Here is a 26,649-nt window from a genome sequence, read left to right as displayed (position 1 = left end):
GAACCAGATGTACTGGGTATGACAATGCTTGGACACAACATTGGAACATATATGGATTCATTACTTAAAGCACTAGGCTGTGATGATTCATTGAGACTGTCTTCAGATGGAATTAAGGAAATGGTTCAAGACCTCTTGCTTAAGCAGCAGGGATGTTGATATGGACTGCATGTTTGTGTTCTCCCAAAATTCATATGTTGAAATCCTAATCCCTAATGTGATGGTTTGAGGAGGTGGAGAGACTTGGAAGATAATTAGGTCATAAGGATGGAGCCCTCAGGAATGGGATTAGCACCCTTATAAAGAGAGGAAGCTGGCTTTCTCTCTGTTCTCTCTGCATCTGAGGATACAAGAAGATGAAAACCCACCAACCAGAAAATAAACCCTAATCAGACCCTGGATGAGCTAGCACATGCATTTGGAATTCTCAGCCTCCCCATCTTTGAGAAATAAGTTTGTTATTTAAGCCACCCTGCCTATGGTGTTTTTGTTATAGCAGCTTGAGCTAAGATAGATGTGAAGTCACAGATTCTGGGGCTGATTTTCCTCTCCTACTTGACATGCAGGCTAAGCATGGAGTGGGCTTTGACTACTTGGATGCCAAACTGAACATGCAAAGAAAAAAATGGAAGACACTCCCCAGGATATGGAAGAACATCCCCAAATTTCAGGTGAGGGTCACAGCAACAGAGACTCCTCCAGGCTAAAGCTCCAGGAGCTCCTGGTGATAGTTTGGTGGGGGTAGGAATGGAGGTGGAGAATGAAGGAGGAAGAGGATGTGTAAATTTGCAATGGGAGGGGGCTTTCTCCCGAAGTGCACCCCTTTGAGCATGGTGGGAGGTGTCAGACTTTAGAAACTGCAATGTTAGAGGTAACTGCCCCAAACTTCTGTGAACCAGGCTGGACTCTGCCTCTTCTGTTTCATCAGATGCTGAAGGAACCACAGCTAATACCAGGTGTTGCCCAGCAGTGTCAGTGACAGCACACCACAGTCACTCCTTACCTTGTTTCTAGTTATTCATAGAGCGTATGTCCATAGACCCAGCTGTTAAAGCCCCTCATATTTTGACCCCTGGGGCCTTACCACGTGTGAACACCAAATATTTGAAAACATGATCACATTTCATGTCACAGCAATACCATAAGGAAGGTAGTCTCATTTCCAATTTTAAAATGAGGTTCACAGTGGAGAAGACACAAGCCCAAATCCACACAGCTAGTGGCGTCAGAGCTTGAAATCATTGCCTTCATCTTGAATTTTTAAATCTGCTCAGTTTTCCCACTTGGACAGCCAGTTAAAGTTGAGATTTGTGCTCTCTAGCCTGGTGGAGGAAATTCTCTGCATAAATCCTGACATTTGTAAGATCCCCTTGTCTCCAGCCCACTGTTCACCCTCTGGACTTGACATAATTCTAGGTCATGGCTTGAACACATCCTTTGTCCCCCTCCTGAGATGCTGAGGATCATTCTCCTCTACCTGAGTCCATCCTGACCCAAAGCTATTCTTTCTACTTCACATTTTTTAACATTTTGATTTATTTTTTATACTTATAAAAGCTTTGCATACTCATGATATCAAATTTAGAAGAAAAATATAAAGAGGGAAATGAAAGCCATCTTTATCCCTAATATCTGGATGCCATGTCTTCAGCCTTTTTTCAGGGTCTATGTCTAAATACCTAAGCATAGGTTTGCAACAAAATTGGAATGGTGTTATATGTAAAGTTCTGAAGCCTACCTTCATGTGTACATGGCATTAAAATATTAAACACATTTCTAAACATGGTATTTAATGACTCTATCATTTGAATGTGAAAAACTTCAGTAAAATATTTTCCTCATTTTTAGGAAACTTAGGTTGTTTGCCTTTTTCAAAATTGTATGTAATATGGAAATAAAGCTGTTCACAAAATCTTTGTAATTTTTAGGGTGAAATACTGAAAAATGAGTTCTGAAGTCAAAAGTTATGAACTCACTTCAGCTTTTCTGGATAATGTATATGAATTAAATTCTCACTGGTAGTGCTCAATTCTACAATGGAAAATAATTTTTCCTGGAAGGTCCCCTCAGAGTGGTAGTGGAGGGTAGTCTTTTAGATAATCTTGCATTTGTTTGAATAGAAACTGGAATGAAGGAATCATGTCAAGACATGAATGTGTTTATTTAGGCTGGGGACATACTTGAGCTAATTTCCCAGTCCCCTTATAATTAAGTTGGGGCATTTGACTGAATTTTGGCCAATAGGACATGGAGGGAAGGAACGTATGCCACCTCTAGAAAAGGACCCTAAAAATCTCCCAAGCATGACCTTTCCCCCTTTTTCTCTCCTACAGAGACCCTAGAAGCCACATGTTAAAGATGATGGTGACATACATAAGATAGAAAAAAAAAAAACAAAACCCTGAGTTCTTGAATGATTGCATTAAGAACCAGACACTTTTACTATCAAATCTTGGGTTGGGAGGGTTGTGGATTAAGGGCAACCACCCTTACTCACTCTAACTAACATAGGGAGTGTCTGATTTACTCAATGGTCCCCCAATAAAAAAAAAAACTCAGCTGGTTCTTTGGTATTCAGCCAAGGATCTGCCTTTGACCAGCATGACTTCTCACAGAGCCCCTAGCATCCAACTGTTCAGCAGACAGTAGGGTGTGCCTGAGTGTGAGCTCAGGTATGTTTATGGAATAAATGAAACCATACAAAACCCTTGTGACTGCAGCTGGCTGACACTTAAAGGTTTACTCTACCATCTGAAAAGGCTCATCAGCTGGCCTCTGCCTTCTACCACATACAAGTCCTTCACCCCTAGGACAAGCCCATTTCAACTACACATGGCATCTGTACACTGCCTCCCCCCAAGTAAAGCCCAAAGCTGGGGACCACCCTTTAGAACAGAGGCTGTTGTGCAGAGGAAAGTGGCATTCCCCAACACAGTCATTTCTCTTCTCCTACTGACGCTAATTACAGTTTGCTAAATGTAAACTGGGGAAACATCTCGCCCACCCAGAGTTCCAGCAATGGGCCCGTTGTCTTCACAGTAACCTGGGAGCAGAACGCTGTTCCTCCTTCTAAACCTTTTATCTTTTGCTCTCCCAATGCATTTGGTAAACACAGAGAGGTACACTCTTAGAAAAAGTGAGGTTGAAATTGTCAAGCTACCCAGCCATAGGCCCTTTCTTTTGGTTGCTTGTTCTGAGGCAAAGCTGGAGCAGAAGTGGAGGCATGCAGAAGACACCGCCAGGCTGGTGGGGGGTTTAATTACACATGTGGGCAGCACTCTGGAGGCAGTCTGGGAATGCAATTACACCACTAATTATATTGACACAACAAACTTAAGCTTCCCAGAGGGGCCCCCGCCCATGGGAACACCAAGTTGTCATTTTGCCACACAGTCATTCCTTTTTTCTGTGTTAGTATCACTTGTTGCATCTTCTCCCTCTATTAAAATCCTTCTCTTCCTTTGAGGACATCACTGAGGGCCATCACCTCTGAGCAGCCTTCCCTGGTTTTAACTGGGATTTGCAGCCCTGCTGTCTAACCCCGGACCCCATCTGAACGAATCCTTCTTCCCACTGTCATCACAGGATGATGTGCTGGCCTCTGTGACAACTGTTTACAGTTTCTGGGCCACTGCTGTCAAACCCGGGAAACAAGACTGGTGGGTCTCCAAACTCTTTTCAAGTTTCAGAAGCTTATTTTTTGAGTTTTGGGGAATAATTAAAAACAGCACAGTGGAAGGTTTGTGGGTGTGATACCAGAGGAAGAGGCTGAGCATCACCTCGGCTGCTTCTCGCTTAATGGTCTGGGCAGGACTTATCTGTCAAGGCTATGGGCCTCAGTTTGTCCATCCGTGAAATGGCAGTAGAGCTGATATTACTTCACAAGGCTGCTGAGGTAATGAAACTGGGCTGTGCCCGTGAAAGCAGTTTATAGATAATGAAATACAGTGTTTGTATTAGCTATATTAATGTAAAAGCCTGAGTGAGTGACTCTCTCCCTAATCAGGGAGTGCTACCACCACTGATGGGTTAAACATCTTAAAACATACATCTCCGATTCTGAGACTCACTCCCAATAATCTCCAGTGCTCCCGGTCTGTAGAATAAAGACCTTTTACTGGGAATCCCTAGGAGGTTTAAGGAGAATGGTTGCGACAACACTGGCAATCCTTCCATGGGTACCTACGTTGTGTTAAGCATTTGTGAGGCACATGTCACATAAATAGAAAGTACTGGACAGGCTTACAGTGAAGTCCTGGATTTGCAAATGAATATTTATGTGATCTTGAGAAAATTGCTTCACTTTTTGAATCTTAGTTTCCTTGTCAATAAATCAGCGGTGATAGTGTCTGCTATGAAGGATTATTGTGAAAATTAAAACGTGAAAACCCACTTCAAGCATGCAGACACAATGCATAGAAGGCACTCAACAAAAATTAGTCTCTTTCTCCTACTTCCCTTTCCTTTTCAGCACCAAGAATATAAAATTCCACAGTATAAAACATTCATACAAATAAATAGATGTGTGATAGATGGCTGGCTGGCTTCTAGGGGAGTGATGTCAGAGGAAGATTTTGCCAGAATCTCTCTTCCCATACCACAACGGGGCCCCTGCAGGAGCCTTTCACCCACTGTGCTCATCACCACAATATTTTACAGTGAGCATTTATTTATTTTTTATTAAAAAAAGGATTATTCTCAATGATGCATGTGATAAATATGCCAGCTTTAAACCTTTTAGAAATATTAAAGATTTTACGGCTCAGCATTTGACAGACTTGATTAATCCTTTCCACACAGAAACATTCAGGAAGATAGCTATAGTTGGGTTTTAAAGCCCAAGAACATCCTTTGATAAAGGTAAAGAAAAGGTAAAGAGCTTTTAAAAGGAGAGAGAAATTCTCATGCCACACAGAATAGACAAAGAATTCCAAGATTCAGAAGGCTTCTCAGTATGGTGGAGAGTTGGAAGCTGGTGTGGGGTAAGGGGAAGAGCAGAGCTTTAAAATCTCTCTCCCTTGGAGGAATTTTCAAATGAAAGGCACGCATCCAGCCTGACCACAGGACAGTAGTCTAAGAGTTTTCTTCTCTGCTGGGTTCCCAAATGGGAGATGTGGGAGGGGGTGCGGGCAGTGCAGACCAGCGACAGTGCAGACTTCAGAGAGGAATGAAACGGAATGTGCCGTTGCCCCTTCTTGTAGCCCAGGACCATGCGCCAGCCTCCTGCCTGCTCTTTCAGTCACCAGGGCTGTTTCCTTTGTGGACAACCCCATTCCTCAGTTAGAGTTTCAGCTCCTCTAAGAAACAGTAAACATGTTTCGGCTATTTTTTGCCCCTCCCCTAGCTTTTGTTTATAATAGATGCCTACCAAATGTGTTAATTAGAGTTGTTGTTTAATAAATCCTTGACAAAATGGCCTAAGGATGTAAATGGGGCAAAAACCCCTACTTAAGAATGAAGACTTCTGAGAAACTATGTTTCTTTATGAGTAAAGAACCTCCACATCTAATCACGATCATGGTTATGACCATTTCTATATTACTAGGCATACATTCTCATACAAAACTGCACAGAGGGTAAGAAAGCTTATTCCACACAATTTAAATAACCAGTATATTTGGCAAGTCCTCTTTGGAGTTCCAAAGGAAACAAAGGAAAAATGTATATAAACAAACAATAAATGTAGAAAAACTGTTTTAGTATTTTGTCTTAGTTCATCTTAATGTTTACTTTTATGCATTTCCCTAAGAATTTTCTAAGAATAACACTGAAATATAAAACATCTTAATGAGCGATTAAAAAAAGAATGAAGCTTTAAAAATTACTAACAGATTCTGCCCCCTTCTGATTCCCATTCCACAAAAGAAAATTGAGCTTAGAAACTAAATTATTGAGATGTAAAAGTAACTCCTCATTTGACAAGCAGCCGTTGAGCACTATGACCATCCTAAGTGACTTGGATGTGGTTCTGAGCTCAGCCACAATGCCTGGTAGGGATGTTCTCATGTGAGAGGTGCTATGACTGATGTGTATACGGGGAACCATGCAGGACAAAGGGAGGTACCTCAAACCCAGCATTTTTGTTCACAGAGGGAGGTTAAAGAAGGCTTTGAGAAGGAGTGGCAGACTCCTGAGCTGAACACTGAAGGACAATGGGAAGGGAGCCTAGGGGAAGATGCATGCCTCTGCATAGCACATATACTGTCTGGATCTGTGAATTTCCATCTAAACTCCAAATGGAATGCTCACTCTGCTAATCAGCCTCCCACACAAAACCTCCAAGTGTCAACCCACTCTGCTCTGATATTTTCTTTGACACCTGGGTCACCCTCCGACGCCAACTCCTACTTCATTTTTATGGAGGCATTTCCCAACACAAAACACTGACATATTTGCCACAAGATATTATGGGGGCAAAGGTGTAATTCAATTATGTGACTTAATCAATTCAAATGGCTGATATACAAGGATCTCAGGATGCCATCCAGCTTTCAACTGAAGGCGAATAATTGTTCCATAATTTCTTAATTCTCCCACAAGACAGTTTAAACTAAAGGATGTCAATTTGCAAAGCCAGACCGCATTGTATTCTTAAATTGGGCCTGAAATAGCCACAAGATGAAGGGTAATAAGGCAGAGAGCAGAGCCCAGAGTGCCTGGTGCTGTGCAAAATTGTTTAATACGGTCAGACCCTTTAATCTTCATATCTATTGATGCAGAAAGCAGCATATTTCTGTCACTTACGATAAGAAACATTACTTTTTAAATTCCTTGGTGAGGCCAGCGGATCTTAGGCAGCCAAGATAGCAAGAATCTCTATTTTTGCATCTGTGAATATTTCTTTTTTCCCTTAAATTGGTTTTATTCTAATCCATTTAGTCTCCAATCTAAGTCAGAGACAAGTAACCCTGAAAGGAACCACACAGGAGAACAAAGACTCATGCCTCTCAGTTCTCAGATGGTACTGGCTACCACCTCCTTGAATAAGTCAGTGATTAAGCAAATAATGAACCTGAGAGTATTTACTATTATAGGAGAGGCAGTTAGTTCCAGAAAGTAATAGACTTGGAATAGCTTTTGAGAGATACAAAATCATGCTCAACAGTGGAAGGTGCAGTGAGGGGAAAAGGGGATGACACAAACTATTTTCATAAAAGAATCAAGCCTTTTACTCACATGTGTCCTAGAAAGTGGTTTGGTCAATGTGTCCAGGCTGGGTGGGGGTGATGCTAGGGAAAGGCAGGCCCCGAGGTCTGGATTGAGGAAACTGGATGATGTCTTCCCAAGATGGACAGGGCCACGAGTCAGGAATCGTCATTGAGAGAAGCCAAGGATGTAGCTGCAATGAAGAGAAGTAGATGTCAGTTTTGAAAGCAAACCAGTGAAGGAGAAAGGAGGATGAAGTACACAGTTGTCCCAGTGGATTTTGGAATGAGTGGATCAGGATGCGGCACCATTCTGAAGTGTTTGTGATGCAGGTGGGCCTGGGGCACAGAGATCACGGGAATTGTGTCGGGCTGAACAGAAAAGAATTTGTCTGTGCCTCTGTACCTGACATTGTGCAGGGCAATGTGGAAGGTGCAAACTATGCATAAAACATTCATCAATCTTTAGTTTAAGAATTCGGACTAGGTTATACATACTGAGGCTAAAATTCAAAAGGTACAAATTACACATTTTTCACTTCAGTGAGTCTATCTATAGGATAAATACCTAGAAGTAGAATTATTGGGTAAAAGGAACATCTTTTAAATTTTTATAGATACTGTCAAATTACCATCACCAAAGGCTGGACAATTTCACACTCTCTTCAGCAATATATGAAAGGATAACTTTCCCATGTGCTCACCGACACAACCAATCACAATCCTTTATTTGGAGAGACATGAGATACAAGGCATGGTAATGACAAATCATAATGCTAATATTTAATGAATGATCAAGCATTTTAAGTACAGTTTTTAGTCTCTGTATGTATTAATCTATTTATTCCTAGCAGCAACCTACCGATGTAGGGACTCATTGTCACCATTAAACAGATAATGAAATAGAAGCAGAGAATTTAAGAATCTTGTTCATGGCCACAGGTATGAAGGGCAGATCTGGGATTCTAACCCTGGACCTGACAGTTCTTCAAAGTCCAAACTCTTAACCGTTTGCTCTTATTCCAGGAGCTGGAAAGTTATCTGCAGTATGTATTATAGTGAGTACACACCAATAGGAAACCTGAGGCAGGGGTGCATGTGTAGGAAATCAGAGAGACCAGGTCTTTCCATTTTAATGGAAGTAGACACAGGCAATTAACTGGGAAAATGTTGGGCTACAGTGATTGATAAGCAGCATTCTAAGAACACATTGACACATTTTTTTTTCTTACCTTTTACTGTAAACATTATTCTGTAAATGTTTATGATGAATTAGAATGGTTAGAGCTACAAAAATGAATGTGTGGTATGATCTGATGAACATGGCACTTCAAGTAACATAGACTGGGTTCAGCTCCAAGTTCTGCCCCTCTTTAGCTGGCTGACCTTAAGCAAGTTATATAACTTTCTGAACATCATTTTTTCAAATGGAAAAAATGAGCCTAGAACCCCAGGAAAAATGTTTACAACAATTAATAAATATCATTAGCCGTAAAGAATTCCTACCTATCTGCTTGACCTTATTTCCCCTGCTTGTCTTCACAGACCCTCTGCTTTCATCAAATTAGTATAATGTACTTTTCTTAAACATGATGGAATTTTCCAGCTCACTTGCATTTCTGCATTTCACTCTCTCTTGCTGAAATTCTCCCCCAAGTCTTATCTGTAGGAATTCTACTATTAAGCCAGCTAGGTAGGTCAGCATCAGATGTTATCAACTATACAAAGTGTTCCTTGACCAAAGCCCTCTGCAGTAAACTACCCCTCAGTGGTTTGAATTTCTAAGTACTATTGAATTCCTAAGTATTATTGGACTGTACTACTTTTACAGCATAATGCCTTATAATACCAGTAGTTAATAAATGTTTAGTGCAGACCAGATACTGTTCTAAGCACTTAATATATTTTCTACCTCAGTTAATCCCCTCCACTAGTGATAGGTACTGTTATTACCCCCACTTAGATATAGTCATGGATGTCAACCACTATTTGCAGGTCTTTTCTGCACAGCTGGACCAAAGGCTTGAAAGGGCAAGGAGGCTGTGAGCATAACATTTAAATGTGTAGGCTTTGAAATCAAAGAACCTGTGTTCCAGTCTTGGTCCTAATCCTACAGCTGTGTGATATTTGGCAAGTGATACAATATCTTCAGCCATCAATTTTAATTTGGAGAAGAGAGTGTTGATAATACCTACTTTGACGAGTCATTATAAGGCTTAATTGGGTTTGCAGGTATAAAAAATTGAAACAAGGAGTGGCAAATGGTATTGAAATGTTGGTTTACATCGTTATTTAAATACTACAGGTTTCCCAACAAAGACCTTGCTTCACAATGTTGCATCCCTATTCCCTCTGCCTGTACCACCCTTTGCCACCTTCACCCATAGTTTCACTGCCAGCGTGAAGATCTTAAGGCCTAGGTCTCCATCTCCAGAATCTAGCTCCAGCATCTCCTGCACCCTCTCCAGGGAGACCTCTGGCTATTTCCCCCTCTATTATTTTATGGCCAGTTTTCTTGTAGCACTCATCTCACTGGGCTGCAATTCCTTGTTACAATTCCCACTCAGATCCCTGAGGATGGGGACAATGTCTTAATTATGTTTAATCCCTACTACATTAGCACACTGCTAGCATAAGTTGGGTGTTCACAATGCATCTATTAAGTGAATAAGTACCTTAATGATAAGAAAGAGTTACCAAATCTTAGCTTACTACTATGTATTACTTACTACACGGAAAAGTCCTTCAGTCTTCCAATCAAAACTTAGAAAAGAAACTCTACTAAAACTAAGTGTTTTAGTAAAATAGAGCAGAGGGTTCTGTCAGGGACTCATGGCCTTCCTATCAGCCACATATGCACTCTCCACACTGCCACGCTATTGACGTTCTAGTGACAGACACTGCGAAATGATAGCATCAGCAGCAGTTCATAAACTCAAGACACTAACAGACACACCGGCTGCTCAGATATAAGCAGAACATTATGGAAGGAAAATAATAATTAACTCATAAGGAGAGGGGCAAGTAAACATTCTATTAGAAGGGGAAAAAATCTCAAATGAATATAATCTCCTTCCATTATGTTATGAGCATTAAAATTAATGGTATTGGTTTTTCTGTGGTTTGGATAGTCATTGTATTTAACAAGCCGAAGTTAACTTCACAAGGAAAAAGGAAATAAATTAAATGTGCTGGTGTCTCAGGAAACTTCATTTTCTGAGTGAATAGCCAAGTTGATGCTCATCACTAGAATGGCTGACAATCAGTTTTCCATACTGGTATGTTCTAAATGGGAAAGGAAGCCAACTCTTCATTTAAATTATATTGCAAATCACTTCGTGCCTGCTGAATGGCATTCAGCTGCAGTAGGCGGCTTTCACTGTGGAGCCCCAAAATATGACACTGGCTGATTAATGCTAATTTGAAATGTTTTCTTTGGGGACTGCAGTGGGTACACTATCTAGGTGCATGTGAGGCTGAGGAAATTTTATGGTGGGTGACGGATTCAAAGGCCAAGAGCATATTCGCCATCAGATAAAAATGCACATTCACAAACATACCAAGACAAGTCAATTATTCCCTGATTCACTATTCCATGGGTCCCTTTGTGTAAAGAAACTATTTATACTCCCCATCAGATGGATACACAGAATCATAGTAAACAAGCCCCTGATTCCACTATTCTGTATTATATTTCCCAGGGCACCTTCCTTTGTGGAAGTCATTAGTTTTGGTCTTTTTGTTCTCGATTTATCAAAACAGACATTTTGCTAACTGAGCTCAATTTTTGTCCCAAGCACAGAACAGTTAACAGACACAATTTTGACCAAGTGAAAAAAAAGAAACAAAATGTGCAAACGTGCTTTGTCATCTTTTGATGTAGGTGACTGGGTATTTGTATTTATTTACCTTGATAATTGGTATGTGGATAAATACTAAAATCTGGATTCACAAGTTCATAATTCTTTTCCCTTCTCCCAGCTTAATAGTTTAAAGAAGCAAAACAATTCATCCTTGTCTTTTAATTACTCCCAATACAACACACTCAAGTCAGATCATTCAAAAATTAGGAAATTAATCAGAACAAACATCTGAAAAAATTAGCCTGAGCCATCATATTTCACTTGTTAAATCAGCAATACTCTTTAAAAAAGAAATAATACTCAGCGTGACTCTACTTTCCTGGGGGAAGCCATGCTCCTGGGTGCCTTCTTGTGCGGAGCATGCTCCCTGTACCGTTGTCGTTGATAAGGAGTAACATCGGGAGTGTTTGAGCTCAGGAGGTCTAGTAACTGTTCTCTTCTTTTTACAAGCCTGAATTTCCTCCTTGCAGGGCTGTTGTGAGGGTTTGAGGTAAACTAAATAATTTGCAGTGTCGTGCCTGTCATAAAGTAGATACCCCATAAATGAGAGCTATTATTACAATGTCTTTAAAACAGAAAGCCTTTCTTCATTTACCAGTGTTTTCCTACCATACTACCACGATAATCAGTGAGTAGCACTTGGGATACTGGTTATCAGTAGATCTACTGGGCTAATTTATTTATACATAAATAGCCAGTATTCCAGAAGGCCACATTTTGTTACATGTTTAAGTCAATGTTGCTGAAAGCTAATTTCCATGTGGGTCTCTGACCTTTAAAATTCCTGAGTGCCCTGCTCTCAAGTGACAGGATCTTTTTTGTACCTGACACTGATTTGCAAAATTAGATGTCTGCAGGGCTAAAACATAATTTTTATGAACAAGACAACAGTGTAACAAGGTGGGGAATATCTCATTAAACTTGACTACAGCAAAGTCTCGGTGGCCATCAAGTGATGGCCACCCTCTGCTGTCACAGACTGTGAAGCAACTCAGGTCCTCTAGGCAGGGGAGCCCTGGACAGGCGTCTGTGAGAAGGTTCCAAAGCCACAGTAGGTACATGAGGTGCTCTGCACATAGAGTGAAGCAAAGTCTTCAGGTAGCTGAAACCAACTCAATAATATCAAAATAATGATACTTATGACAAAACCCCCAGTTGTAAAAAATTACATTTGATTATTCAATTTAAAAAGTTAGCAGAGTTTAAATTCATTTTAAAAACAAAGGTCTTCAGACTGACAGGGTCCATGGAGGACTCTCAGGAAAAAAATGATGAATGATTTGGAAAGCAAGTGTCAGTGGCTTTGCCCACTCCTTTCTTCTTTAACTGAAGTAACTTACTCTATTGTTTTATATATTGTAGTTCTATAATTTTACTTTAAAAAAGATCCCATTGTTTTTTAAAAGGGTTGAAAACTAATGCATTAAAATATATCCTCAAAAACAGTATAATATTTAAATAAAAGTTTTCCAAACACAAAAGTTTGGCCCTCAGCTACCTGAAGACTTTGCTTGCATGGAAAGATTCATTCTGGCAGGGAGCCAGGGCACGGAAGTGTTGCTATAATTGAACAGCCAGCTAGAGACCGCAGACAAAAATGGCAAACCATCACCATCATTCCTGGGATCCGGTAAGTCATTTTGTCCCCAAATCCTCAGATGGCAGAAGTAACACCAAATGCTTGTTGAGAGTATTGCAAATCCCTGAGTATGCATAAGAATAGAAGATTCTGCATTCAGCTGTGTTTAGGAAATCACACCAGAGAGAAACCATTGAAAGGGGTTTTGAAGAGTAACTTCCAGATAGCAGCTTAACTTACTCACATAAGTTCAAAGACTGAGTCACACTCAACTCTTCTGTCTTCATTTCCCATGTTTTGTCCTGCTGGCCTGAGTCACCTTCTAATAATCTTTAAGTTCATACCCTCCTCTTTACCTTTACTGCCTCGCAGTCTCATCTTTTCTTTCAAAGCAGTTTTAATACCCTCCTCCACTTTCTCACCTCCTAAGTCTGGCCTTCACAGGGCTTCCATTTTGAGCTTTCTCAAATACAATCTGACCGCAGCCCTGGCTTTGCCACGGCAAATTTGCCAATGGATGAGGTTCAGGCTTAACTTGTCCATACCTTCTCTCCTCTCCCACCACTTCCTGCCTCAAATTCTACAGCCCCACAACACAAACCTGCAATGCCTTGGCCTGTATATTCGCTTTTCAGATGTGTGCAGCCAGGAGTCAGAAATACTACTCTACAAAAATGTTTCTCAATTTTTAAAATTTACTCAAAAGAATTACCTGTGGATCTTGTTAAAATATAGGTCCTGATTTGGCAGGTCTGGAGCAGACCTAAGATTCTCACGCCCAACAAACACCCCAATGATGCTGATGCTGCTGGTGCAGGGACCACACTTTGAGTACAAAGATGTACTGTCAGCTGCGGTAGGAACCTCCCCTAAATTACCTCCCCTAACTCATCAGGCCTAATGAATTAGGTGCATCTGAGAGCCTTTGCTTGCAATCAGATGATGGTAATAATATCAATTAATATTTACTGAGTACTCACATTGAACCAGGCATTTTTCTAAGTGCTTTACATTTATTAACTAATTTGATCAGCATAACAACCCTACAAAGTAGGTTGCTGTCAGTATGATCACTTTTATTCTGTAGATAGGAAAATGAGGCACAGCCCAGTTAAATACCTTACTCAGGGTCACACAAGTGGTAAAGAGTGGAGGTGGGCTTAAACTCAGGCCAGTTGCCTTTGGAATCCACACTTCTTTTTAACCTGCCTCCTATTTTACTCTCAAAGACTCTCAACTGACAGGGAGTCCTGCCTGAGCTTCCTTAGCTATTTTTGCTTTCCCTATTCCAATGTGCAACACATACTACACAAAACAGCTTACTTGTTTTTCCTTCCCCTTTAGAAGGTAAATTCCTTCAAATTGGGACCCTTTCTAGCATAACTCCGAATCCTAGGCACCCTGGCCATTCCTCGTATGCAGCAGATGTTAATTATTTATTTCCAAACTACTGAACTGTATACATATTCCTAGAACTTATCACCTTTCCCACCCCAAGACAAACATTGTTTTACTGCAATGGTTTTCAATCCTCAGTTACATCAGAATCACTTGGAGGGCTTGTTAAAACACTGATTGTTGGGCCCCGCCCCCAGACTTGGCTTGGGTAGGTTAGGAGGCCACACGTGAAAACCTGGATTTGTAACCCACTGCCAGGTGATACCGATGCTGCTGCTCTGAGGACCACACTTTGAGAACCACTGCTTTACTTATTCCCCTTTAGTCTCAGTTTCATTTCACAAAGGACCCTAAGCCACTCAACATGTCATACTTCAGGAATAGATACGGAAAACTCTGGGGCCACTGGGAATATTTACCTCTCCAAGTCAGGAGCACCAGGAAAGTATGAAGTAAACATCACACTAGTTTACTAACAGTGCAGTCAGAGACTGGTCTTATTTTCGAGGTGAAAAACAGAGACGTTAGGCGAATTAGCAAATGACATTTAAAGCAGCAGCCAAAATCCAAGGTAGAGTTTAATCCTAGACCCTCCAGAGGCAACTAAATCAACCTCTGCATTTTTGGTGCATTTGTACTTTTCCCTCGGATTCTCTGCACCAGACAGGCCTAGCCCCTGCCCTAAAGAAGTCTACAGACTAGCAGGAAAGGCAAAACACAGGTGAACACATAAAGAAATGAAAGAATTATAGATGGGTAAATATTCTAATAAAAAATAAACAGTGTGCTAAAACAGAGAATAATTAGGGAGGGTGGTGCTCACTTTAGGTAGGGGGTTGTACAGGCCCCTCTAAGGAAGTGATATCTTTAACTGTGCTCCTAAGAGTGAGAAAATGCCTACAGTATGAATAGCCAGGGAAGCATATTCCAGACAGAGGAAACCACGCACATAAATGCTCTGGTCTTAGAATAGGCGTGGCTTGTTTTAGGAACCCAGAGGAGGCCAGGGTGTCTGGAGCACTGGTGTGAGGCTGGCCTTGTACACATGGAAAGGGTCTGGATTGTATGCTTATTGCAACAGGTTTCCACAGAAAAGCCTCATATCTGATTTTGCATTCGAAAAAGATCACTCTGGCTGCCCCATGGAGAGAGGTTTATAAGGGGCCACAGCAAAAGGAAAGGCTCAGTCCAGAGTTAGTTTTACTATGTGATGTGCAACATGAAACACCTAATGGCTTGGGGAGTGGGGAGTGAGGAGAGGTTTATCAGCTCCACCAATTTAAACTTTACCGCCTGTTCCTATAGTCCCCTTGTGTCCCACTGTGTAGATGGGTCTGGGCTAAGTGGAGCAAGTTGCTACAATGCAGAACTCCAGCTCACTGGAAAAGTCTAGTGGAGGCTTCCATGATGAGTGTCTTTAACAGGGTGGCTATGTATTATTCCCAGAAGGAAAGATGGAAAGGACATGGTGGCCCTTTCAGAGCTGAATAAATGTAGAGAGTGAAGCACTGTTTTTTTTCCCCTTAAAAAATAAGTTTCATCAAATTATAAATGAAACTCAAGTCCATGAATGACTGTCAAGAATGACAGCCAACCCTTACACAGTGACCAAGCACCAAGCCCTGTTGTGCCAGGCAGTGACACATATTTATTCCTTCAATCCACATGACAGGCCCATGAGGTAGGCACTATGATTCTATCATTCTAATTTGATAAATGAGGCAGCCGAGGCACAGGAAGAGTAAGTAATTTGCTCAAGGTCACACAGCTGGTAAGTGTTGAAACTGAGGCTTGAAGCCAGGCAATCTGGCTCCAGAGCCGTGGCTTTAACCACTGTTCCATTGCCTCTAGACGCAGGGGTGTCAAACTCATTTTCACCGGGGGCCACATCAGCCTCGCAGTTGCCTTCAAAGGGCCGACGATAATTTTAGGACTGTATAAATATAACTACTCCTTAACTAGGGGCAAGGAGCTCAGTGCCGCCGCCGGGATGAAACAAGGTGCCGGGTCAGATAAAACAAGGTGGAGGACTGGATTTAGCCAGCGAGTCTTGTGTTTGCCACCTATGCAGTCTAAAGAATTTGCAAACTAAGAAATAACTGTACTCAATGAGAGGGAGGTTCCACATTTTAAATTTTGTACTTATAGCATAATTCCTGTTGTCGAGTAATCTAGCTCAGGTGATGAGCCAATACCAGGTACGAAGCTGCACTACCCACTGTTATGGAACAAAGCAAAACAAGATGAGAGATAAGAACTGAGTTCTGAGACAATATCCTCACACAAATGATGTATGCAGACACGAAAATGCATACTGTTTTTTTTTTTAAGAGTCCTCAAAACACAAACAAAAGTTTATACAGCTTCAGATCCTGTGGAAGAGTTGCCTAAAATAAAGCAGGGAACATTTTAGAGGAGAGGATGCATGGAGCTACATCAACTACTGACCCGAAAACCTGGTGGGTGTCTGAGCCAACCAAGCTCCTGGCTGGCAGCAGGGACGAGGCCTAATTCACCATGGTATCACCAGAGCCAAGAACAGTGCCTGGCATGCAGTTCATGGGGAAAAGCTGGCTGAGTGAGATGGGCAAATCCCTTGGAGCCCCTGCTTTATATCTTACTAGCCATGTGGCCTTGGGCATGTCACTGAACCCTTCTGGGTCTCAGTTTTTCCATGTGTAAACCAAGCATGATAAAAGCTGCCCTGCCTCATTATCATGTACATGGGGCCCAGAGTAGAGATCCCAGGTTAAATGCTCAGCCCAGGATACATACCCAGTAAGTAGTAACTGCTACTACTAATATTATGAATGCTGCTACTATTACTATCATTATTATTACATGTTTGTAGATATGAAAACTAGCATTAAGGTCAAACAAGTTAGGGAGGAAAAGGTCTTTATCATAAAGCACAATTACAATCAGCTTTTTGATAAATTTAGGAAATGCATTCTGTTCCAGTTAACAGAAAATATCGAGCCAAAATGATCTGATAGATAAGTTTGAGAGATGGTATAGTGATTAAAGGGACAGACTTTGGGGCAAACCCTAGCTTCACCACTTATGAGCTGTGCAATCCTGAGTAAGTTACTTAACATCTCTGGGTCTCAGTCCTCTCGTCTGTAAAATGGGAGTGTTAACAGTAGCCTGCCTCATGGAACTGCTGAGGATTAAATGAGATAGTATACATAACACTTTTAGAAGCACCTAACAATTCGTGAGCACTCAATAATTGTTAACTGCTGTGATTATTATTTTGATTTCTTACTGTATGTATGTTTGAAGCAAAATAAGAAAAGTAGCAAAAGCCTGAAACACTGGGCTGGTAGTATGTGGCTAACAATGCAACCAACTCCAAAGAAAAGAGAGACATTGCCCCTCTCATTATAGTATAGCACTGGGCAATTCCTAGATGCTGTCTGGCATCCTAATAGCTACAGGCTGGCTATTTAATGACTTATAAAAGCAACAAGAAAGAGGGAGCATCATTTGATGCCCAAAAGTTACATAAAATGAAAGAGAAGGTTTGAGTGTGTAAAAAACTATTGTTCTGTTCCTTAAGGCAATTAGTATAATCAGGAGAGATACAGCACACCATGCCAGCATATCCAGGAACTCCTTTTTCTGCTCTATCAAAGGATAATATATATTTTCACCTTCAGAAAGGTTAGGTAATTATAAATGTATTCTCCTTACTCATAATATTTTAAGCAAGTAATTGTTGCCCATGGGAAAATGTTTAATTATTTCTGATGAACAGTTGTGGCACAGAAACAAGAGAACATGACAGGCAGAGTATGGAAACTGTGGCCCGATTCTTAATTGTGTGGGAATCTTGTCTTTTTATCATGGAAAAAAAACCCATATTGATTTTCTTCTCAATTGATTTCACAAAATTTTCAGTTTAGCAGCACTGAGTCTCTCCAATTATAGCATCTTGATTTCCTTGGTGAGAGCCTGCCGCATGCCTTCATGACAGGAAGCTCAGGCCTTGTAGGGTTGGGCTGCCCAGCTCATCCCCTGTCAAAGATACTGTGGCCTTGTAACTGTACCACTCCCTCCCCCTCGGCCAAGAGTTTTAAGGGGAATAGATATAGAAATTGCATGAGAATGCAGGTTTGGGATTACATATTCCGATGGAAGAGCCATTTCTTACCCTTTGTACGGAATGGAGGAACATTAGAGGAGGTGGGGCTCTGCGCAATTTGTAGATGAGAAGCACTCATCTACAAGAAGACCCCGCTGGGGAAGTGGCCTCCTAGAAGCTACACAGCAAGAGCAGGTCTAAAAAAGATTTTCAGACTTCAAATCCAGTACATTTGGGAAGGGAAAAGGAAGCAAGTGGACCTGGGAAGAGAAAGTTTTATTTCCAGTGGAGCTGACACAGCAATCTGAGAACAGGTCCTGCAGAGAGAAAAAGAAAGATTCCCAGAAGGCTGGCTGGAAGGGCAGAAGGGGTGACAGACAGGGGGCTGAGGCATGCCCCATTAGGCTCTCTTCCCTACAGGTGGCACCTATTGCCTACATTCAGGTGGCATCCCGGGGCTCAAGAGCAAACAACCTTGGAATCACACAAACCTGACTTCAAATCTGCCTTTCCCTAACACTGCAGCAGAGTAGCCATCACTACCACGTAGGAAACTGAGGCTGAGACAACAGGCTTTCCTAAGACAGAGGGTGACTGGGACTTCAACCCATCTCATTTTCGTGCCTGCCACAACCAACAGCTGGAATAATTCCATATTTTTTTAACATTTACAAAGTGACATTAACTCTAAAATTCATTATTTTGTACCTTAATATTTAATTCACTTGTACATTAGAAACTGTTTATAGATATTATGGTGCTAGTCAACTCTTATAATTTTTTTAAGATAGGGGACTTCCAGCCAAGATGGAGGCATAGGTAGACACGCTGTGTCTCCTCACACAACCAAAAGAAGGACAACAACAATTTATAAACAAAAAAACAACCAGAACTGACAAAAAATTGAACTGTGGAAGTCCAACAACCAAGGAGTTAAATAAGACATTCTTCCAGACTCGTAGGAGGGGTGGAGACAGGTAGCTCATAGCAAAGCAGTGGCTGGTGAACTAGAATGAGTAAGGCAGCGGCTGGCAAACCCAGAACAGTGACCGATTGTGGACAGGTGCAGCCCACAACGCAGCTGGCAGACTGGGCGCTCCCACATTCATGTGCAGATAAACCAGGAGAAACTGGAAAGCAGGACAGACCACAAAACCCAGGGTCCCAGCAAGGGGAAATAAAGCCTTAAACCACTGATTAAAAACACTTGTGGGGGTTGAGGTGCCAGGAGAAACTCCTAGCCTCACAGGAGAGTTCATTGGAGAGACCCACCGGAACCTAGAACATACACAAACCCTCCCACCCAGGAATCAGCACTAGAAGGGCCCAATTTGCTTGTGGGAAGGGGGCAAAGTGACTAAAATCTGACAGAGAGCAGAGCAAGTGCTATTGTTCCCTCCCAGACCCCTCCCCCACATATAGCATCACAACCCAGTGATGTGGGTTGCCCCATCCTGGTGAGTACCTAAGGCTCCGCCCCTCAATACATAACAGGCACATCAAAACAAAAAAAAAATGGCCCAAATGAAAGAACAGATCAAAGCTCCAGGAAAAATACGACTAAGCGAAGAAGAGACAGACAACCTATCAAATGCACAGTTCAAAACACTGGTGATCAGGATGCTCACAGAATTGGTTGAATTTGGTCGCAAATTAGATGAAAAACTGAAGACTACTCTAAGTGAAATAAAGGAAAATGTACAGGGAACCAATAATGACCGGAAGGAAACTAGAACTCAAATCGATGGTATAAACCAGAAGGAAGAAAGAAACATCCAATCAGAAAAGAATGAAGAAATAAGAACTCAAAAAAATGAGGAGAAGCTTAGGAACCTCCAAGACATCTTGAAACATTCCAACATCCAACTTATAGGGGTGCCAGAAGGAGAAGAGGAAGAGCAACAAGTGGAAAAGTTATTTGAACAAATAATAAAGGAGAACTTCCCCAATCTGGCAAAGGAAATAGACTTCCAGGAAGTCCAGGAAGCTCAGACTGCCAAAGAAGTTGGACCCAAGGAGGAACACACCAAAGCACATCATAATTACATTAGCCAAGATTGAAATGAAGGAGAGAGTCCTAGAAGCAGCTACAGAAAGGAGGCAGTTACCTACAAAGGACTTCCCATCAGACTGTCAGCTGATTTCTCAAAAGAGACCTTGCAGGCAAGAATGGGCTGGAAAGAAATATTCCAAGTCATGAAAGGCAAGGACCTATATCCAAGATTGCTCTATCCAGCAAAGCTTTCATTTAGAATGGAAGGGCAGATAAAGTGCTTCTCAGATAAGGTCAAGTTAAAGGAGTTCATCATCACCAAGCCCTTATTATATGAAATGGTAAAAAGACTTATCTAAGAAAAAGAAGATTAAAAATATGTACAGTAAAATGACAGCAAACTCACAATTAACAACCACACCTAAAACAAAAACAAAAACAAGCTAAGCAAACAACTAGAACAGGAGCAGAACCACAGAAATGGAGATCACATGGAGGGTTATCAACAGGGGAGTGGGAGAGGAAAAGGGGGGGAAGGTACAAAGAATAAGTAGCATAGATGATAGGTAGAAAATAGACAGGGGAAGAGTAAGAATAGTATGGGAAATATAGAAGCCAAAGAACTTGTATGTATGACCCATGGACATGAACTATAGTGGGGGAGTGTGGGTGGGAGGGGGTGTTCAGGGTAGAGGGGAGTGAAGGGGAGAAATGGGAGAACTGTAACAGCATAATCAATAAAATATATTTTTAAAACAGTAAAAAAAATTAAGATAATTGTAGATTCACATGAAGTTTTAAGAAATAATACTGAGAGCTCATGTATATAATAGTCAACTTTTATTTTTAAAGATTTTATTTATTTATTTTTAGAGAGAATGGAAAGAAGGGAGAAAGGGAGAGAAATATCAATGTGTAGTTGCCTCTCGTGCACCCCCACCTGGGTAACTGGCCTGCAACCCTGACCTGGCCTGCAGTCAGGCATGTGCCCTGACTGGGAATCGAACCACTGACCCTTTGGTTCGCAGGCCAGCACTCAATTCATTGAGCTACACCAGCCATGGCAATAGTCAACTTTTTGATAAAAATTTTCGAACACATATGGGAGACTCTGGACCGAGACTTAATAGAAAGAAAAATAATGTCAGGCAGCACATACAGTGGTACAGTCTGTAAACCTTAAAGCTCTGTTGCCTCGGGTCAAATCCCAACACCACCACTTCTCAGCTCTATGATCCCCAGTGATTTACTTGGCCTCTCTGTTTCCAACTTGTGCAACAAGGATGCTCATAGCCACCTCACTGATAGGATTGTTGTGGGATTAAATGAATTAATGCACATAAGGCACTTAGAACATATAACCAGCTGGCCTTTGATATTCCTGGCATCTACCTACATTTTTTGCGTATATACTATACTAACTCAGAAAAAATCATTCAAAATCCTTCCCCACCTGATCCATGTCCTTTGGGGGTAGGTTTGTCCCAGAGATTGGAAATTAGGGTGGAGCTTTTTATTTTAATTTAAATAACATTTGCATAATTGTTTCATTCACCCATATCTTCAACAAATGGGTTCTTTCATAAGCAGAAAATTCAACTTTTTTAATACCAGATTTCCCTGCTTATAGAGGATATTCAAAAATACCATCAGTTTCCTATAAATGTGGGGATTTTATTCCTTCCTTTCTTTATGAAGTCTCCAGTAAAGTGTCTGATAAAAAATTTTCCTCATGAAAGAGAAGCTATTTCCTAATTTTATCTATGTGTGAAGTTTATGTGTTCTAAACCAACAGGGATGGGAATTGCTTCTGGATCCTGCAGGCAAAATGGAAAGTGTATGATCTAATTCTATTGTCAGATGTGAAAGTCCTTAGAAAATTTACTTTGTCGTAGTCAGGAAATACTTCTCTGAAGAACACAACCTGTGTTATAGACTGGTGAATAATTAGGGCAGATGAAGGTGTACCAACACAAAGCAGTTGAAGGTGTGTTTGTTAGGTGTTAGTGGGTTTGACTCCTTCTTCCCCAAAGCACTCACACACACAGACCACCACCACCACCTCTTCCACTTCAGGAGGGAGCCAGAAACCATCAAATGGCAATTACATGCTGATCTGCATAAACCACCTAACGAGTGAACGACGGGTCAAAAAGATTCTTCACAACACTCATGATACTTTCGTTCGACCTTTATTTTAACTCTTGCACAATGCACAGTCTTTGTTTCATAATCCTGCTGTCTGACTCAACTAGTATATTTACCTCTGGACATTCCATATATTCCCAGCACTGAGTTTCTCTCAGTGGCTGCTCAGAAAATACAGTCCCAATGGAATCGAATGCAAACCTTCTGTCTCCCTGATACATGCTTTCTATCCTAGACTACCCTGCCAACTTCCAGAAGTCCTGCTTCTCAAGGGTGGTTTAATAAAAGGCAGTGTTGAGCTGGGATTGGGGATAAATATCCCAAGTGCCACTGAGCACAGGCTCATGGCATAGATATTAGGGAAAATGGCAGGCACTGGTCTAGTGAGATGCAGGCAGTCTCTCACGAAGAGAGAGATTCTCTTGGGCTGTTCACTGCAGGATGTTAGGTGTCCCTGAAGAAGACCTCAGTTCCCTGCTGCCATTATTTGGGAGTGGGGTAGGAATTACCTGACCATTTTTAGAAAGCTCAAGTTTTGTTATCAAAGTGTCAGACTCCAAGAATGAATGAACAATGCCCAGTCCCCAGGGAGTTTGCATAACAGACAAGGCTGGGCAACTTTAGCAAGACTGCAGGGGTCACTCTGAGGACACACTATCTTGCCTCTCCTCAATGAAGAAATATACTTTCTTCACAAGGTTTCCAGCCTTTGTCCACTTGGTCAACCAGGGTAAGCATTTAATTCCCTGACACTGCTCCATGGGGATGGACAGTACTATTACTGTTTATGAGCGGTCTACCTTATCATAGTCCTTCCTTCAGAAGGCCTTCCTGACTTCCCAGGTTGCCTGTTTTATGCTCCCACTAGCAGTTGGTACATCTCAGTGCATTTGTGATCACTTCGTCAATGCCTCTCTTCCTTGCTAGATAACCAGTTCCATTGGGGCAGGGACAATACTTTCCACTTCATTCTTATGTTCCTTGAACATAGCACATCCCTGGTGTATAATAGGTGTTTAATAATACTTTCTGAATAAATGACAGACAATAAGACAAGGTACTTTTAAGACAAAGTACTTTTTATATGTTCTAATTATGTTTAGTTTCACATGATACATGGAAATGAAAATTATTATTCTAATTTTTACCAATGAGGAAAACTAGAAATTAATGTGGGTAAGCTGTGCAAGGCTGAAAGTCAAGTTGGGATCTCATAGTCCAGCTCTCTTGCTGCAATTACGTGACCTCCTCCTTGTTCTTTAAATTCTCTCTGTATTTGCCTAACGCCCAAAGATAAACTTAGAATAACCAACACCTTCCATCCCCCACACCTGCTGTGAGGTCCCAATTGATAACTGCAAAAAGCATTTGCTATTGTTCCAAGGAGCTGAGAAATCAATGTGTTCATTAGCGAGCTCCCCCTCCCTACAATCGGTTAGAAAGACGAGGTGCTGGGGCCTGTTCTCTGTGTTTCTCTTCAACCATCTGTGACTAAAAATGTTCTTTGAAATCCACCCTTTCCCAACTTTCACAATTATAATTTCATCTCATCTTTATCTCCCATCCCCACACTGACACTCCCACCCCTGCAGACAAAACCCAGACTTGCATCCCAGCCTGCTGATCTGCTTCTCTTTCCCAGGCCCTCCCTAGTCAGCAGGAAAGAGATCTAGACACAGTAGGCAGTTTTAAGTCTCAAATTTTTGCTTAAAAGGAAAGCAGTCTTTCATCATCAGTGCTTCTCAGTCTGTCAGGCACTGTGTTCATGGCTTTTTAGTTCAGACACTCCAAGAGAAGGCAGATGATGTGAGTACAATTCAGACAGAGGCTAAACCTCAGGCTGCAAAACCCAACTCCCCCTGTTTCTTCTGCTCAGGGCCAAGCCCATTTCCTCAGGTTCAGGATGATGGACCAGTGGCCAGACTCAACTGAATCCCAAATGATGTTGAGGCAGGATAGTAAAAAGCTAGGAAAATTCCTTGGCAAGTGAAATGGAGAAACTGAGACAAACAGCTGATTCAAACTGGCCTCATCTCCCTTGTACAAACACTCCCTCAAGCATTAAGCCCTCAGAACAATGAGGCTCTAATGGCATCAAACAATCTGAGGAACAAAGCCTCAGGTCTTTTGACCACAGACACAGTTTTGGTAAAACTAGAGATAACATCTAGGCCTCAGAGGTGTTTCAGCTCCAGGTCCAGAAAAGTAGCAAAACCAGACAAAGAAAGGCCATGGCTGCACCAGGACCAGACACAATGACCAATGACCTCCTACCCTAGTGCCTACTAATCAGTAGAGACCACGACCCTGACCCTGTATGCTAATTTTGATGAATCAGCAAATTAAAGGACACTCCTGGAAAGTTCATGAATATTCTATTGAAATCCTCCCCTGACACCCCCCTAAAATTCCTGCCTTTAGAAAACAGATAAAAACCCTTAAGACAAAGGACCCAGTGTGTACTCCCTCTCTATAGAGTATGACTGCACCTTCTTTCTTTAGGTATGTAACTTTGCTTTCCCCTAAGCTCCAAGAGTCCCCACAAGACTTGTGACTAGGGCAGCAGCAGGCAGCAGCAGGTTGTCCTGGGCTAGCCCTGTTTCCAAGGGCCCTTCTTTTGCCTGTATAACTTGTTTCCTGAGTCCATGCAGCCCAGCTGCCTCAATTCTTCTGCCTCTGTGACTTTCTTTCCAAAAGGTCAAGGCAGCTCTCTGAGCAGCCTGCTCACATCTTCTCAAGTGCACTTTCACTTTGCATGCTAAATAAACTTCCTCTGGTGTCAGAGTTCTTGGCTCTGAATTCTTTCTTTGCCAAACTCAAGAACTGAAAGCCAACATACTAGTAATAATGTGAATTTTGGGGAATCCATTAGATACACAAAACCTGGTGTATAAAGGATCAACCACTAGGGATAGTAAAACACATTTTATTTAAAACAAAATTTAAACCTGCTTAACAGTCACAACTATAACACAATTAACACCTGAATACTACCCTTTACCTACATTCACCAATTTTTAATATTTTGCCACATTTGTCTTATCTCTTTCCCTGTATACTTTTATTTTTTCCCCTCAAACCATTTGAGAGTAAGTTGGCAACATCAAGACTCTTTAACCCTAAATTCTTTAGTCTTTAGTGACTCTTTATCCTTTAGTGTGTATCTTCTAAGAACAAGGACACGTTCCTGAATAACCACAATATTACAATCTGACTCAGTACACTAGAGAACTCTTATCTAATATACAGTCTGTATTCAGATGTCCTCAAATGTCCCAATAATCTTTCAATATTTCTTTCCCATGTAGAATTCAATCAAGAATCATGTGTTGCCCTGGCTGGTGTGGCTTGGTTGGAGTGTCATCTTGTAGACCCAAAGGTCAAGGGTTGAATTCCTGGTCAGGGCACATATCCAGGTTGTAGATTTGATTCCTGGTCAGGGAGTGTACAAGAAGGCAACAGATCGATGTTTTTCTCTCACATCAGTATTTCTCTTTCTCTCTCTCCACAATGAAGGAATGTCCTCGGGTGAGGATTAAAAAAAGAAAAGAAAGAATTATGTGTTGCATTAAATTGTTATTTCTTTGAGCCAATAATGTAAAACTGGTCCTCAGTCCAGTTTTTTCCATAGCATTGACACTTTTGACCAGCATAAGCCAGTTAGTTATTCTTTAGACTGATCCTCAGTTTGAGTCATATGATTCCCAATTAACCCCATCATCAGTGACATTAAGTTTATCATATGATTAATATGGTGTTCACTAGATTTCTTTGTTCTAATAATACCTTTTTCCTGTGTAAATAATCAGTACTCTGTGGGATGTTGTATGAGAGTATATGAATATCCTAGCCCAAACAAATTTTAATGCAATGGTTTAAGCATCTGTTAATCATGCTTACCTAAATCAATTATATTGGTTGCAAAATAGTAACTTTTTAATTCTATCATTCCTCATGCATTACTTGGTCTCTCCTATAAAAATAGCTTACCCTCTCCAATTTTTAGTATCACTTTAGACTCATGGATTCTTTTTTGTATTATTCAGTGTGTTAGAATTCATTGCTATCATTATTCTTTTTACTTGAATATCTTACAGGAAAAAATGTTAAATCTTCTAGCTCCCTCCCCATTCTCTTTCTCCCTAAGTTCAGCCATTTAAGGTTTTACTCCCTGACTCCTCCTATTCCCTGATGACTTTTATTCCTAAGAGGGAAACCTGAGAGATTATACAGATCCCAACACCAATATTCATGCTGAGTTCCTTGAGGGATGGGCTCACATCTTCTTAATGCTGTGTCCACAGTCCCCAGCCAGGTGTATGACAGGTAGTAAGTGCTCACTGGTTATTGTGGGATGTAGCCCAGGAAGTATTACTTCAACCAAGCACAAAGTGGCAGCTCAGCATTTCAATCTTTATCATAGGACAGGAAAGGAA

The 26,649-nt window shown here is 41.3% G+C and overlaps 1 protein-coding gene across 2 annotated transcripts in view; it reads right to left on the bottom strand.

Moving 5' to 3' along the window:
* The window catches only part of DAB1 (DAB adaptor protein 1), a 1,094,329-nt gene that overhangs the window by 768,081 nt on the left and 299,599 nt on the right, over positions 1–26,649 (bottom strand). For both annotated transcript variants that reach the window (XM_045857163.1, XM_045857172.1), the window contains exon 2: positions 7,177–7,339. The gene's annotated coding sequence lies outside the window, so the exon portion shown is untranslated. The remainder of the gene's footprint in view (positions 1–7,176; positions 7,340–26,649) is intronic.

Source organism: Phyllostomus hastatus, unplaced genomic scaffold (genome assembly GCF_019186645.2).
Source record: "Phyllostomus hastatus isolate PE091 unplaced genomic scaffold, TTU_PhHast_1.1 phas_contig_147, whole genome shotgun sequence".
Classification (NCBI taxonomy): domain Eukaryota; kingdom Metazoa; phylum Chordata; class Mammalia; order Chiroptera; family Phyllostomidae; genus Phyllostomus; species Phyllostomus hastatus.
Note: the sequence above shows the minus strand (reverse complement) of the source record. Positions and strands in the feature narration are given on the sequence as shown.